Source organism: Micrasema longulum, unplaced genomic scaffold (genome assembly GCF_059751315.1).
Source record: "Micrasema longulum isolate JH-2025_06_02 unplaced genomic scaffold, ASM5975131v1 h1tg000274l, whole genome shotgun sequence".
In the NCBI taxonomy this organism is placed as follows: Eukaryota; Metazoa; Arthropoda; class Insecta; order Trichoptera; family Brachycentridae; genus Micrasema; species Micrasema longulum.
The window spans coordinates 327,077-342,829 of record NW_028277478.1 but is presented as its reverse complement, the minus strand read 5'-3'; positions in this window follow the sequence as shown (position 1 = coordinate 342,829).

Below are 15,753 nucleotides of genomic sequence, written 5' to 3'. Positions count from 1 at the left end.
CGGTATTCGAAAATATCAAATGGTCAATACATAGCCATAATTATATCATACTTTTAGGTCCAAAGACTAGATACAAATCATACAAAATGCCAAAAAGTACTCAAAGTAAACAGAAATGAGTATCTATCTACTAAAAAAATGAGGATTCTATTACGGATTCTATGACTCAAACTAAAATGGCTGAACAGTCGTCTCCTATGATAATTAAATTTAAAGATACTCTCAAAACAGAGATATCGTTTTATCTGGTTAGTAATCAAAAGAGCTCCAGGGACACGACTGAGTGATATATTAAATTTTCACCCATTTTTTTTATAAATCCCAGAAAACCTATGTTTTCATTAAAAAAGGGATAGGGTGGATTTACTAGTATACATCTCACCTAGTTATGCAATGTTTTAATACAAACCTACCCTCTGAAATGGCAAATACGTTCATTTATGTAAGAACTGTAGGACAGAAATTTCGATGATGAGATAATATACCACTGTAAACATATTTGTATTTGTTTCGTATAAAATCACAAAACAATTCTACGTCATATTCTCGATAACAAATACATTTTTACAATGTTTCAGAATAAAAGCAATAAGAATAAGTATCTTTTAAAAAAAACATATTTTCTGTTAGTTATTGTCTTCCAATATTTATTTGTTTACTTACGGACATTGTCCATTTATGGACATGTATATATTAATAATGGACATTGTCCATTATTAAATATATATGTCAATAAAGGAACAGTTGATTTAAATACATTACAAGATAAGTAATAATTATACTATACAATTTAAACACTATACAATCCAAAGACAAGACGGATACAATTTCAATACAAAGTTCAAGGAACCTTTTACAATAAAAAGTTTTACAGAAACAATCACAGCAGTGAACAATTCATCATGTAATATATAATATGAAATAAAAATATATAATTCGACTGAATAATTAAAACTTAACAAATTAGTTAAAGTAAAATATTTTTTATAAAAAACTACAAAAAAGTAAAAAAGAGACAAAAAATATCTAAGATGACAAATAAAATATAACAATTAAAGTGAGAAAATCTTATGCTCTAAATATAAATTTAACAAAGTAAAATTAAGAATAATTTAACATCAACATAAAGTGGCTAGTATTTAACTAGGTAATAATGGAAAAGAAAAAAAGCTACAATAATACCTCAGTTGAAATCAGTTGGAATTTGGCAATAAATCCACAAATGTATAATTTGTATATCAAGAAATAAACAAAAAAATGTATCCAAGAAAACAAAGTTACATTTAATAAAATGTTCTTAAATAAATTCATTCCTTTTTTTTTAAATAAAAGGGATTTAATTACATTTTAATGAATTAACAGAGTTAGTATTGAAAATATCAAATATTTTTTCGAACTAATTTCCATACCTTTGTATTCTGGATATAGGTGAATGCATTTCGAAGTTGGTACGAGAATTGTTACAATAAAATAATAATGTACTTCTAGTGCACCTACCAGGTATTCGAATTTGAATTAGTTCAAGTGGTATATGTATATGTAAGAGTGTGTATGTATGTGTGCGTATATATATATGTATGTGGGTTTGTGTTTATATATTTTGATGAGGAAATTCCGGTGGGCGAAGGACCCACCAGAACTTTCACATCCACCGACCAGATAAGCCAAGTAAAACATGAAATCAAAATAACCTTTTACCAAAATAAATCTTCTCTATTCTATGTGACTTGTACACTACAAGAATCCTTAAATAAAACACGTTTTTCCTAATTCAACGTATATTTATTATAAAATCATCTTGAAAATTTAACGTTTACCAATATTATAAAGAAGTGTAGGCATATACAAGGCTTATGACCTGTCATTGGCTGGTTTAAGTAGCCACTTTACACACTGTGTGACATTCACCATTCTGCCATATTTGAGCATCTATTTTCCTTCAATTATTTCATCTGTTTATGTTTGTGAAGTTAAAGAGCTGAAACTTTTATTTATGCGGGTGAGATTCATCTAGCTAATTGAACTATTTTCCTATTTACTATTTACCTCTTTCACAACTCTCTCTCTTCGTTCTAGTAACGGGAAACCCTTTTAATACCCTGTCATCGCTCTAATTTTTTTGCCTCCTCTTTCACAGTAGTAGCCGCTCGATTGTGGAATAATCTACCCACTAATGTTAGAGACGCCCCTTCTTTATTTACATTTAAGTCAAGATTGAAATGTCACTATCTAAATATTTAAATTGTTCCTTTATCCTTCTTCTTTCCTTCCCATCTCCTCTCCCCTCTTCATAGTAAAGTGTTATTTTTTTTTTTACATATATTTATTTTTGTTAATCTTTGCTTGTAATTTTTGTATAAAATTGTAAGATTCAATATGTCCATGTATTTATAATTTTCTCAAACTGAACGGATTGGGTTGGTAGGAAGAAATTGCCTTAAGGCAATATGCCCGCTCTTATATGTATATTTATTGTATATGTATATAAAGTGTCAAATAAATAAATAAACTATTTCACCAACATACTAGGCAACGCCCGATTCACCTGGAGATAAACCATTATTATTAAAACCCTCTTATTTGTGTCAATTTTATTTATTGTTTATTGTCTCCATATTATTCATTTTTGATGATGCCTTATTTTTTTAACTTTAGCTTGTAACGTAAGCATTTTTTTTATTACCGTAACTCAAGTTAACTTTTTTTAATTAGGTCTCTTCGCGTCAATTAATAAGCATGATAATATAAATGTTATATAACTAAATAGTTTTTGTATTTTTCACGTCAATATCACCGCTTTGTTAATTAATTGCGTTTATTCGATGAAAAAAGATTAAAATAAAAAAAATGTGATCTCAGGGTCATGTTGTGACAAAATTATATTAGAATAATGAATAAATTTTCATAAATTAAAATCATAAATCATTTAGATATTCTACGAAGCGGGTGCTTAAGAATATTAATTTTTGTTTAGCATTTGAAAAACAGTAGATAAATTTTATGCCTTAAATAAGAAGGCATTTTTTAAATTTATTTGATTTAATAGCATAATTTTACATTTTTACAATTTAAAAAAATTTCAGTTGTTATATTTTTACTAAAACTAAAATCCCACCAAGTCACTTTTTGTAGCTTGTTGGTGAAGATTATATTTATACTGACTTAATAATATTATTTACATTTATAAAAACAATGAATAACATATAAAAATTAACAGCCGGAAAGATCAGAATAAACATGTTTATACAAATAATAATATTTAAATTTATTTTTTAAATACAAGAAATTGAAAATACAATAAAACATGAAATTGTAAATAGTCAAACTAACCCCTTCATATTTTTTTTATTATTTATGTGGTCAAAATATTATTTTGACGCTATTTTTATCTATGTAGACATGTATGAAATTTTTTGTTACTGTGTTATTTTATTTTTACTTCAATTGTAAATATGCATCTTAGTTTTTTTTTTTATTTGTACATTTTAACAGTTTTAAAACGTTATTTGTCTGTTTCCGGTCGGATTAAGAACATAGTTATGTAAGTGAAATATACCCAGATGAATGTTTTCGACTTCATAGTTACTCTCAAGTAAAAATCCTTAAACTGAAATCAAATGGGGATAAATTTGGCCTCGTAGTGTAGTGATTGGCTTATTCGCCAACCATTTTTAAAGTACTGGGTTTTATTCTTAGCAGGTTCAATGAAAAAAAATAAATTAAATATTAAAAAGACGGTTTGTCCCTGCGATATTTTACTGACCCTGGACTGGTACTTAAAGCGTGAGACTGATCATCTTATATTTATGTAACAGATTATCAAAATACGCTGCAATGCACTTTTCGGTACCGATAGGGAATAATAATAATGATTATACATAATCAACGGTTAATTTATGCATTGAGATATCTTTTAAAGGGTTATGACTTTCGTCTCCGTTGAGATATTGGATCCTGTATTGACGTCAGTAGATACACCTGTTATTTTTTTCTTCTATCCAATATACAAAACCCTTTTTTTTTTAATCAAACTAGCTGAACCCGACCACGCTTCTCTTGGTAAAAAGAACAAATTATTGAAAACAGTAATGTAATTTTTTAGATATAATTCGATTTTTAATGCGATCAATTTTTTTCTTAATTGTTCAGAAAATTCAGTTTTGTAACTTTGGCTAAAATATGTAAAATGGGATCACTGAGTATAACTCTCATTTAGTACTTGTTGACTATGAAAAATAACGTGTAAATTTAAAACGAATAAAATGTTATGTTTCCGTAAGAACTTCCAAATAAAAAGTACATATAAACACTTTTCTACTTAAATGCGATGTTTTGTAAAAATTGAGTTAATCCATCGATTATTTTCCGAAATTTGCGGCTAGAAACATATAAAACCTATTTTTTTACAAAACCTAATCATTTAAATTATACTCGTAACGACGCATACAGAGTGCTTAAATTTGAATATTGATTAATATTTGGTATTTTATTATATTTTTATGAAAACAAATATCTACTTTTACCTCATCGGTTTCATGGGATTTTATCACAAACATTATTCCTATTTAAACCTTTTTTATGAGTACCTCAGGGTTCCATATTGGGTCCTATTTTACCAATTAATAAGTTATTTATAAATGCTAAACATTTTGTGTACGTTTATGATACCGTACTAGTTATGTCAAATAATAATTTAGCTACTGCTGAGAAACAATAACCAGATAATTTTATAAAATTGCAAAGATGGTCACATGTTGCAGGTTTGACTATCAACGCTAAGAAGACCAAATTAACGCACATTAGATCGCCAAATGCCAAATTTGACATAGAGCCCTGATTCTCATGATTTTTACTGTATTCATCAGAATATTTTACAACCCTGCAATTGTCATATATTAGAAAAAATTAGTGAATATGTATGTTTAGGATTAATATATATGTTTATATGTTTATTTATGTTATAGTTGTTTCGATTGTCAGTTTACATGGGATACTCATTTTTTTTAATGTGTGACTCATATCAATATTTGGTAAAATGTATATAGTTAAATAAAGTGTCCCTAATAGTACTTTAAGAATAATTTGTTTATCACTTTAAGAATTAATCATAAGATACGCTTTAACCTCGTGGGCTTTTTCAGTAATACAAACATAAATTTTGTTCAGAAGTTACAAAATTCAATGATCAAATTATTAATGTAAAAAAAAGTTGACTGTCAGCGACACGATATTCCAATATTTTTTTTTGTATAAATCTATAAATATTTTATCCATTAGGGCTTTATTATGGTAACAAGCTGGTTTCTCAGCATGCGTCTCTATCTGAATATAGAAATAAATTGGAGCTTGTATATAAAATTCGGTTTACTAGTGTAGATGGTGTAGATTACTATCTCTTCGTTCTAGTAACGAGAGAACCCTTTTAATACCCTGTCATCGCTCTAATTTTTTTGCCTCCTCTTTCACAGTAGTAGCCGCTCGATTGTGGAATAATCTACCAACTAATGTTAGAGACGCCCCTTCTTTATTTACATTTAAGTCGAGATTGAAATGTCACTATCTAAATATTTGAATTGTTCCTTTATCCTTCTTCTTTCCTTCCCATCCCCTCTCCTCTCTTCATAGTAAAGTGTTATTTTTATTTTTTTTATACATATATTTATTTTTGTTAATCTTTGCTTTTAATTTTTGTATAAAATTGTAAGATTCAATATGTCCATGTATTTATAATTTTCTCAAACTGAACGGTTGGGTAGGTAGGAAGAAATTGCCTTAAGGCAATATGCCCGCCCTTATATGTATATTTATTGTATATGTATATAAAGTGTCAATAAATAAATAAATAAATAGATGGACTAGCTCTCTCTTAATTCAAAAATAAATACGGGAAAAGAACACTAAAGTACAATATACCATACTACAATCTGTTTTGACCTGATCGTGAAATGTCAGGCAACTCACAAAAGCAATGCCCAAATCTTTAACCTTTGAAGTCCGCATACTTTCATTCATTCATCCGTCTGTTTATTTGTGCGAAAAAAAATATAGATTCTTTATTGATTTTGGTAAGATTCATCCGTTTTAACACACATACTACAGTGACACCCTGATACTGCAACATAATTCAAAATTTACTTCACTTGCGGTCAAAGAGGTTTGGTCTAATTCTCGAATTAAGCGTACAAATTACTTCCGTTGTCTATAATGAATGACAATTAGTATTTAATCGCATTATAACATGTTTATAAGGATAATGGAGTTGGGTTTCGTACACCCATTTTAATGAAATAATTCATTGTGTTTTGTTTGTGGTGTTAGTTATATGATAAACGCGAAGTAAAATTAGGTAAACAATGTATTTAAAGCATGTTTTAAAATTACTTAAAATATTTCCATACATCTTATTTATTTTTGTAATTCTTCTGTACGTGCAATGTCACTGAACTACTCCTAAACGGCATAACCGATTTACGTGCGGTTTTCAGCAAAATGTGGATCTTAGCGCTGCACGTGTTCTAATTAGGAGCATAAATCTTTTTTCATCGACCTACCTGGGTTGCATTCGACGATAATGCATGTACCAAAAAATGGAGTGATGTTGTTATTTCGCGTTTAAAAAAAGTTTGTTTATGAAAGTTTTCAAACAAGATTCACTTTTTGTAGATCCTAATTAGATTTTTTAATTACATTCCTTATACATTCTTCTTATTTCAATTCTGGAATTTTGGCAATACTAAAATAATATTAATTGACATTCAATACATTTTTGAAAATCTCATTCATGAATAAAGTGCACGTCTGTTGATGAAAAGAGCCGAGTTTGACATTTGCAAAATGAATTCTGTATTTAAAAATGAATTATGACATGTATTGGAATTAAATTATAAACAAGTATCCAGGTACCTACTAAAACTCAATACTTGAATATTAATAATTTTTGGTTTTGGAATTCAATCATAAACAAGTACCTTGGTACCTACTTATCAATTAAAAGTCTTTTTGAAAGATTAAAGCAGGCAAACTTACGTTCGGCCAGGACAACGTCTGTTGTGTACGCTAGTATATTATTCATATTTAAGTAGCGTAATTGAGTTCCAAGGGTTGCCTTCTCACCTCGATAGTGAGTCGTGGCTTTGGTATGGGCTGTATTGTCTCCGATATACGGAGTGCCTTATGGGCCTATTAATGGTGGGCTAGTAAATATTTTTTCGCGTGCTTGTTTGGTTATCGTGTAAAAAAAATATAAAAGGAAGTAGTCTTTTTTTTAAATTTTTAATATTTCTTTTTTCCTTTGGTTCAAATTTATCAATCAGTTATTTGGTACATTATAAGAATATTCGTCTACCATGCATGAGATTTTGGCTCAAATTTTGAAAAGTTTACATCAAAATCAACAGAAAACATTCCATTCATGACTTCAGTCAAAAACTTAGGTATTATCATTCATAAGCATTTAGAGTGGCACGATCAGGTTAACGAAGTTAGTTGTAAACTTTTCAGCAGTTTGCACTCACTTAAAAGATTACAGAATTTCTTGCCAATTAATGTTAAGCAAACATTAGTCCAGAGCTTACTTCTTCCACTCCTTAACTACGCGGATGTATGTTATCCAGATGCTAACTCTGAATTGCTTGATAAGTTAGAACGATTGCAGAATATTTGTATTCGTTATATCTTTAATCTTCGCAAATTTGACCACATAACCGAGTATTGCACGCAACTACACTGGCTCAGTATCAGGCATAGAAGAAACATTCACATTCTATCACTTCTTCACAATATTTTAAATAATCCCACTTCGCCTGTTTATCTGAGAGAGCTCATCCAACCTCTTTCACAACACGGACTATCTCTTCGTTCTAGTAACGAGAGAACCCTTTTAATACCCTGTCATCGCTCTAATTTTTTTGCCTCCTCTTTCACAGTAGTAGCCGCTCGATCGTGGAATAATCTACCCACTAATGTTAGAGACGCCCCTTCATTATTTTAGTCAAGATTGAAATGTCACTATCTAAATATTTAAATTGTTCCTTTATCCTTCTTCTTTCCTTCCCATCCCTTCTCCTCTCTTCATAGTATAGTGTTTTTTTAATTTTTATATATATGTATTTATTTTTGTTAATCTTTGCTTTAAATTTTTGTATAAAATTGTAAGATTCAATATGTCAATGTATTTATAATTTTCTCAAACTGAACGGTTTGGGTAGGTAGGAAGAAATTGCCTTAAGGCAATATGCCCGCCTTTATATGTATATTTATTGTATATGTATATAAAGTGTCAAATAAATAAATAAATAAAACATCAACAATGTTTGATTATGTCCAAATGCTTGCAGACTGGCTGGATTTCCTCCATAGGAAGTTGTTCATATTTAAATTTATTTCAACAGAGAGGGATTTCCTCCAGCCAGTCTGCAAGCATTTGGACATAATCAAACATTGTTGATTTACTACCTGGTAAAAGAAGAAGTATAAACATTGGAAAATTGTTTTCAGGCGTTGCCTAGTAGGTGATTTGGTTGAGCCGGATGAATCTCACCCACGTGATAAAGGTTTCAGCTCTTTTACTTCACAAAAGTCAACAGATGGAAGAGTTGAGGAAATGTGGATGTTCAAACATGGGCAGAATGGTGAATGTTACACAGTGTGTAAAGTGGCCACTTAAACCAGCCAATGACAGGTCATAAGCCCTGTAAATGCCTAGACTTCCATATCCCCTTCTCAAAAAAATTCCCTCTCTGTTGAAATAAATTTAAAAATAAAACATCACTTATACTAGAGGAGGTCCATATGTATGAGAAATATAACAAAAATTATCTTAAATTTGATCATTTTTGCATCATTATCATTCCCTTTCCATAGAGCACTACATTGGTATCCCAATCACAGCGTATCTTGATCATTTTTTTGTTACATCTCAAGGTAAGATGATAAGCCTTACGCTTTAGGTGCCAGTCCAGAGACTATGAAATATTCAGCACCTTTTTGAATATTTCATTTCAATCATGTCAAAAATCAAACCCGAGACCTCTTGGATGGTAGGCAAACGCGCTGACTGTTAAACTACGAATATTTTAAATATGTGTTATGAAAAACTGATATGACGCATCCGAAATCCTAATTAACCGAAGCCCTAAGACCCGATCAACTGAGGGGCCGATTTAATAAGACTATATTAAAAAATGCAAAATAATGTCATTTCATAAAACAAAACAACCAATTTCCTTCGAGTACCTATTAGAAAACTCCAAAATTGACGTAGTCAAGTCCATCAGAGATTTAGGAGTTGTTTTGGACTATAAACTGACATACAACGAGCATATAGATAATACAGTAAATAAATCACTGAAATTACTTGGCTTCATTAACAGAATATCCTCTGATTTTACTAATGTCCGTACAATCAAAACTCTTTATTGCTCAACTGTTCGCCCTCTTTTTGAATATGCCTCAGTGGTCTGGTCTCCATTCTATGTCAATCGCATAAATCACATTGAATCAGTCCGACATCGCTTGCTTCGAAAAATAGCGTGGATGCTTGGATTAGAGAGAGATAATTATTCTTATGCTGAAATAGAGTCAATGTTAAATATTTCTAGTCTACAAAAACGTAGAACTAATATTGACTCCATATATATGTTCGGCATACTAAATGGTAAAATCGATGTTCCATCATTACTGGGACAAGTAAATTCAATATTCCGACTCGTAGATTGAGAAACAATGAAGTACTGTTCATCGATCAGCATAGAACAAACTATGGCCTAAATTCTCCAATGACCCGCCTTTGTCGTATTGTTAACACAAGACAGGATCTGGACTTTTTTGGTTTAAGTTTACAACGATTTAAACGAGCACTAAATAAATAGTCCAGATCTTGTCTCGATGTCCCTTATGTTTGTCAATGCTTCTTTCTTTTTTCTTTAAATGTTTTAAACTATTCTTTTATTGTAATATTTAAACCATATAAATTGTATACATGGACAATGTCCGTTAATAAATAAATAAATAAGGACAGATTCATTAAGACCCGATTAAATGAGAATTTACTAGCACGTAACAGTCGGTGATAGCTGACTGTTATTATTTTAAATTACACATTCTTCTTTATTCAATATTAGTCACTTGTTAATCAAAGGTTTTGGGTATAAAAAAAAATGCATCACAACAGGCCGTGTGGCCCAATTACAGTGGTGAATAGGGTAAGCCGATAATTTTATTTGTTTCCGAATTTTGAAATGAAAGGGGTCTAAAAAGTTGTCTTTTAGATTACTTGGGATGCAAAAAATATATAAAAAAATATTTGATCCTACTTTTGGCCCTCAATCAGAGCTTGCAGTTTTCGAAAAAGTCTATTTTTTGCACTAAACCGGCTGTCATTTCGTATTTAAGTAAGAAAATTAGTCTAATTAAATTGTATAATCTGCATTAAATTTTATTTTATAAGCATCCAAGGGCGTGAGTTGCACTTTGTTTTGTAATAAATGGGTAGCATTGTTTTAATGAGCCACTTTTTTTACCAATTAGCCAGGCGCTCAATGGAATCAGTTCCGCGGAGTGTAAACTTTTTGCATTTGGCATGCAAAAAATATATTGGATTCTACTTTTGACCCTAAAACAGAGCTTAAAGCTTTCGAAAAAGTCATTTTTTTACGCTGGCTGTCATTTTGTATTTAAGTTAGAAAATCGGTAAAATTATATAATAATTTTATAATGTGTATTAAGCCTGGTTTAATAAGCATCTTAGGGCGGGAGTTGCACTTTGTTTTGTAATAAATGGGTAGCATTGTTTTAATGTGCCATTGTTTTCGTCAATTTTAGTCAGGTGCTCAACGGAATGAGTTCCGCGGAGCGTAAATTTTTTGCATTTCGGTAGTTTTAAAACGTTTTCGAATTTGTAAAGTGATTAAGTTATATCTTTACGAAAAAAAAAAAATTATCAATCTTGATATTTAAAAAATGTTCAGACATTTATAAACTTCAAACTTCTGTTGAGGGCCAAAAGTAGTATGGAATATTTTTTTAAATAATTTTTACGTTCAATGCGATCCAAAAAACAACTTTTTAGACACTTTGATATCTAAAAAAAAAAAACTTCATACATCATCGGCCCCCTCTAGTGGTGAATTACAGCGCAGAACACCCTGGCTTGAGAAAAATCACATTCAATTTTTGTATTCTCACCGGCAATCGAACCCAGAACCTTCCGTGTGTAAATCTAGTGTCTTAACCGCCACATCATGAATTTCGTGTCGTTTTGATTCATTTTTAATACATTTATATTGGTTTTTTTTTTTTTTCACATAGGCATTCTTCTAAACAATTTTTTTAATTCCCGCCAAACTGCAAAAGTAGTTTTTTTGCAGGGATTTCTCTCTTTAAACATTTTGGTAACACAATATAATAATGTTTACATAAAATATTTTAACAAAATCTTAAAAATATCAATAAAATAAAAGTTTAAAAAAATTAAATACAAGTAAATCAAGTCTTTTTTGATAACGAAATATTTAAAAAATAATAAACAAACACTTTTTTTGACACTGTTTTAAATTGTTTGGTTTCCCCATTTTTTAATAAATTTTTTTTTCACACTAAATTTACAATTTAAGAAAAAGATTTTTAAAACAAATTTTACTTTGTTTTTATTCATATCACTATTCTTTATTTCGTCCGGGAGTCTCTTTACTATACGAGGGAGTATATACGCCCTGGTCATCTCTCCATAGGCATTTATGGTTCTTCTTTCTATGAAATTTCCTCTCGCTTTTTGGCGCGTTTCATGCTTATGTGATATTGGCGTTTTATAAAAATCCATGAAGTCCTCTGTTACCAGGCGATAGTATATCATGTTCTGTACCGTCAAAACTTTACACATCGGGAAAAAATTTTCGTAGTCATTTTGACAAGTTATCATGTTGGTTTTACTTGCTAACATTTTGAGGACAACAGCAAACAGTTACAAACAGCAAAAAAAAATGTTCGGCCCAAAGAAGCAATATTTCAAGGTGTACGAGATCCTTATCAACCAAGGTCTAATGAACCGATCAATTGAGGCTAGCAAGGCCAATAGAACGAGGCTCAAAAGGCCGCATTTTCTAGCATGTAACATACGGGTATCGCCGACTAGTTGCCTGCTAGTCTGTATAAAAAGCTTGTTAAAGTGCGAGTGTTTTCATCTCGAATAAGCCCGTTGAATATTATATAGTAAACGACCGATAAAAAACAGATTCAAGTTGGTAACGGTGTTTAGGAATGAGGTCGTTAAGAAGATTGTGCAGTAAATCGTTTTTTCTTTAATCGCTGGGGAAATCGGTGTATTATTGAAAATATCTAGGAAATTACCTCTATACTATTACAGGCACTTAAGCGAAAAAACGCTTAGAAAAACTTAAACAGTCATTTGGAGCTAAAAAGAAAAATAGCCACGATGGACGAAATATACGAAAATTAGCGTATTAAATAGGTTTTTAAACTTTTTTTCATACACTCATTTGAATAAAATGACGGCAATAGCCACAACTCATTTTAAGCATAAGTTTTAATATTTCTTTTTTTATTTCAATATTTTATGTTAATTTCTCTTTTTTGGTTATCAATTCAAACCTTGCTTTTATTTTTCACTAAATCAATGTAATCTCCCTTCTTATTTTAATATTATTATACGCAGTAAGGAAAATGGTATTAAACATTCTCCTCTGTGCCCCCAAATATGCACGACCGTAAAAATGTCTCATGGTATAAAGTACTTTAGTATTACCCTAGATAGTAATTTGAAATGGAAATCACAAACAAAAGCTATGGTAAAAATAATAAGAAAACTTTTTAACATAACAGTATCTCCCCAAAAAAATACTCAAAGTGTTTACTACGCAATCGTATAGTTTATTCTGCAGTATGGATTGTGTAGGAGCTTACTTAACAAATTTTCGTCCACTTTTTATTGACCAAAAAACAAAGCCAAGAACTTAAAAAACCTCAAAAAAACCTCACCCTTCAAATTTTGTTTTTTAAAAATCTATGTCTCCTCTCAATTTAGACGTATTTAAAAAAGTATCTTTTATTCAAACTTTCAAAGAAAAAAAACCCAATAATTTACAAAGTTCTCCAAACCTTAAATATCCAAATAATTTTATTTGACATAGACGCGATATAACTGCAGCTTCAAATTATTATACAAGTAAATTTTATATTTGAAAGACTAATAAATAAAACAACTTTGTTTTTAACCACAATTTTTTTCTCAAGAACGTGAATTTTATATTTGAAACACTAATAAATAAAACAACTTGGTTTTTAACCACAATTTTTTTCTCGAAAACGTGAATTTTATATTTGAAACACAAATAAATAAAACAACTTTGTTTTTAACCACATTTTTTTTCCTTCGATTGGTTTCAAAGCTTAACAAGCTTTTTTTTCATTAATTCAAATAAATAAATAACAAAAAAAAAAAGGCCACACTTGTTTAGTTTTTAACGTATCCATCCCATCCTTTCAAGAAAAAAAGATCTTGTTTATTCGTTCCATTGGTGGCACTATTATAAAATACAAAAGAATTCATTAGTTAAGTAAACCTTGAGAAAGAAGCGCGTTTAGCTTTGAAATCGGTCGGTGGAAAAAAAGTCAAACAAAAAAGTTGATTTATTAATTTTTTACATGTGTTGGAAAAAAAAAACAATATTAATATTTTAGAAATTTAAATCGAAATTAAAAAAAACACATGAGATTTTCCCTATTCTGAACTCCATACAATAGAAAATTATACATCTTTTAGAATATAATTTCTAATTTTAAGGAACTTGTTTTGGATGGTAAAATAAAATGTTATGTAAAACGAACTCTTGCCACTTAAACTACTTAAGGCCACTTAAACCAGCCAATGACAGGTCATAAGCCCTGTAAACGCCTAGACTTCCATATTCCCTTATTTAAGGTTTTCTCCATCCCTGTTGTAATTTGTTAAAACGAACTCTTTTTATAAACACGAGTTTTTACTAAAGTATAGAGGTAGACACGTTATTATTAATTATGTATGCAAACAAACTTTTATTTTTGTAAAACATATTTTGTTAATAAATTTTAAAAAGGATTATTATCATATCATTTATGAACATAAATATTTTTTTTATTTCATCGCACCTTTAAAATGAAAGTGCTTTAAACAAAAAAGTCCTTGAATGAGTTAAGATCATAAAACGACTTTAATGAACACTATTCATCTTCCTGCATTAAAAAAACGCATAATTTGTATAGAAATAGGATTTTTGCTGGTTTGATATTTTTGCACAAAATAATATTTAACTTTAGAGATGCCCATGATATCCTTTCTCAGATAAACCTTAATGTACCTCGCCGTAACTTGCGTACCAATCCTGCCTTTGCTGTGGGAAATCATAAAACTAACATCGAATCATTTTCCCGTCTGCCAAGGATCCTCAGAACAGTGAACGAAATCTCACTAAACGGTACTGTCAACTATAAAAATGCTCTTGTTTATACCTTAACAGGACTTTACTTTTTTCTCAATAGTAGTCTTGTCCTCTTCAAAGTATTCATCATTGAATAAAAACAATATTATATATTTAACATACATTACAAAAAAGGTCATATATCCCTAAAACTGGGATCGGTTGGGATACAACATAATAGAAAGTGTATGTATACATATTATTTACGAACACAAAAATAGAAATAACATATTAAACTTCAATATGAATCACCATCTGGACAACACGAATATTAAATCTATGCGCCGGGCAGGCACCGCACCGTGGCGCAGTTGGTTAAACGGCCAACTGTGAAACTGGCGTCGCGGGTTCGATACACGCCAGTTGCAAGAAAAAGGTTTGGGAAAGTTTTTTTTCCCAATTGATCTGGGTGTTGTGGTGTATTTTTCATTACTTCTTTCTATATCCCCTCTATCCCACCTGTTGACAAGCCGCAAAATAAAAGTTTAGTGAGTTATTCCATTAAAAAAAAAAAAAGCAATATCTTGTAGCAGTCTCCAACAATGGGATCTTCCCTTAGACAGATTCCTAACTTGAACATTTCACTTCAAGATGGCTTTCATTTTGGAGAACTTTATTTGTTTATGAAGGATATTAAACACTCTTGGGCCCACGAAAAAAAAATTCTCTTAGCAATAGTCCCAAGTGTTATAGGTATTGAACAATTCTAAATTCAGAAAAGCTTCGTTAGAGCATTCTGCTGGGACCTTAATTAACTTATAAATGTATTAACACTTATCCGAGCGTTTTTTACAATTCTCGAAACATTTTTGCAACCCTCTTTTTGGTATGGTCTTCAGTTCCATCAGCGATTCGTTTTTTATCTCTTCTGTGGTCGCGAATCGTCGTATTTTCATAGTTCACTCCATCTTTGCAAACAAGAACAAGTCATAAGAGGCCAAATCCAGTAAATACGATGACAGAAGTATCACTACAGTTTGTTTTTATTGGTTAAAAAGTCACCAAAAAGCCGCTAGATTCTAAAAACCTCTGGAAATTTAAAGAAAAAATTCCGATCACATGGAAACGTTAGTTACTTATTTTTCGATCAAAAACCAACTACGCGTCATAAATGGTCGAAAATTGACAGATTAAATCAAAACAAGGGGAAAAAAAGACTCTAAGAATTACGTATTTAAATTCAAAATTCCAATATTATGGTATTTTTACTCAAATCATATTTTGGTAAAAGGCCATAAAGGGGTAAAAACTCAAAAAAAATACTTTTAGATAAAAATATTTG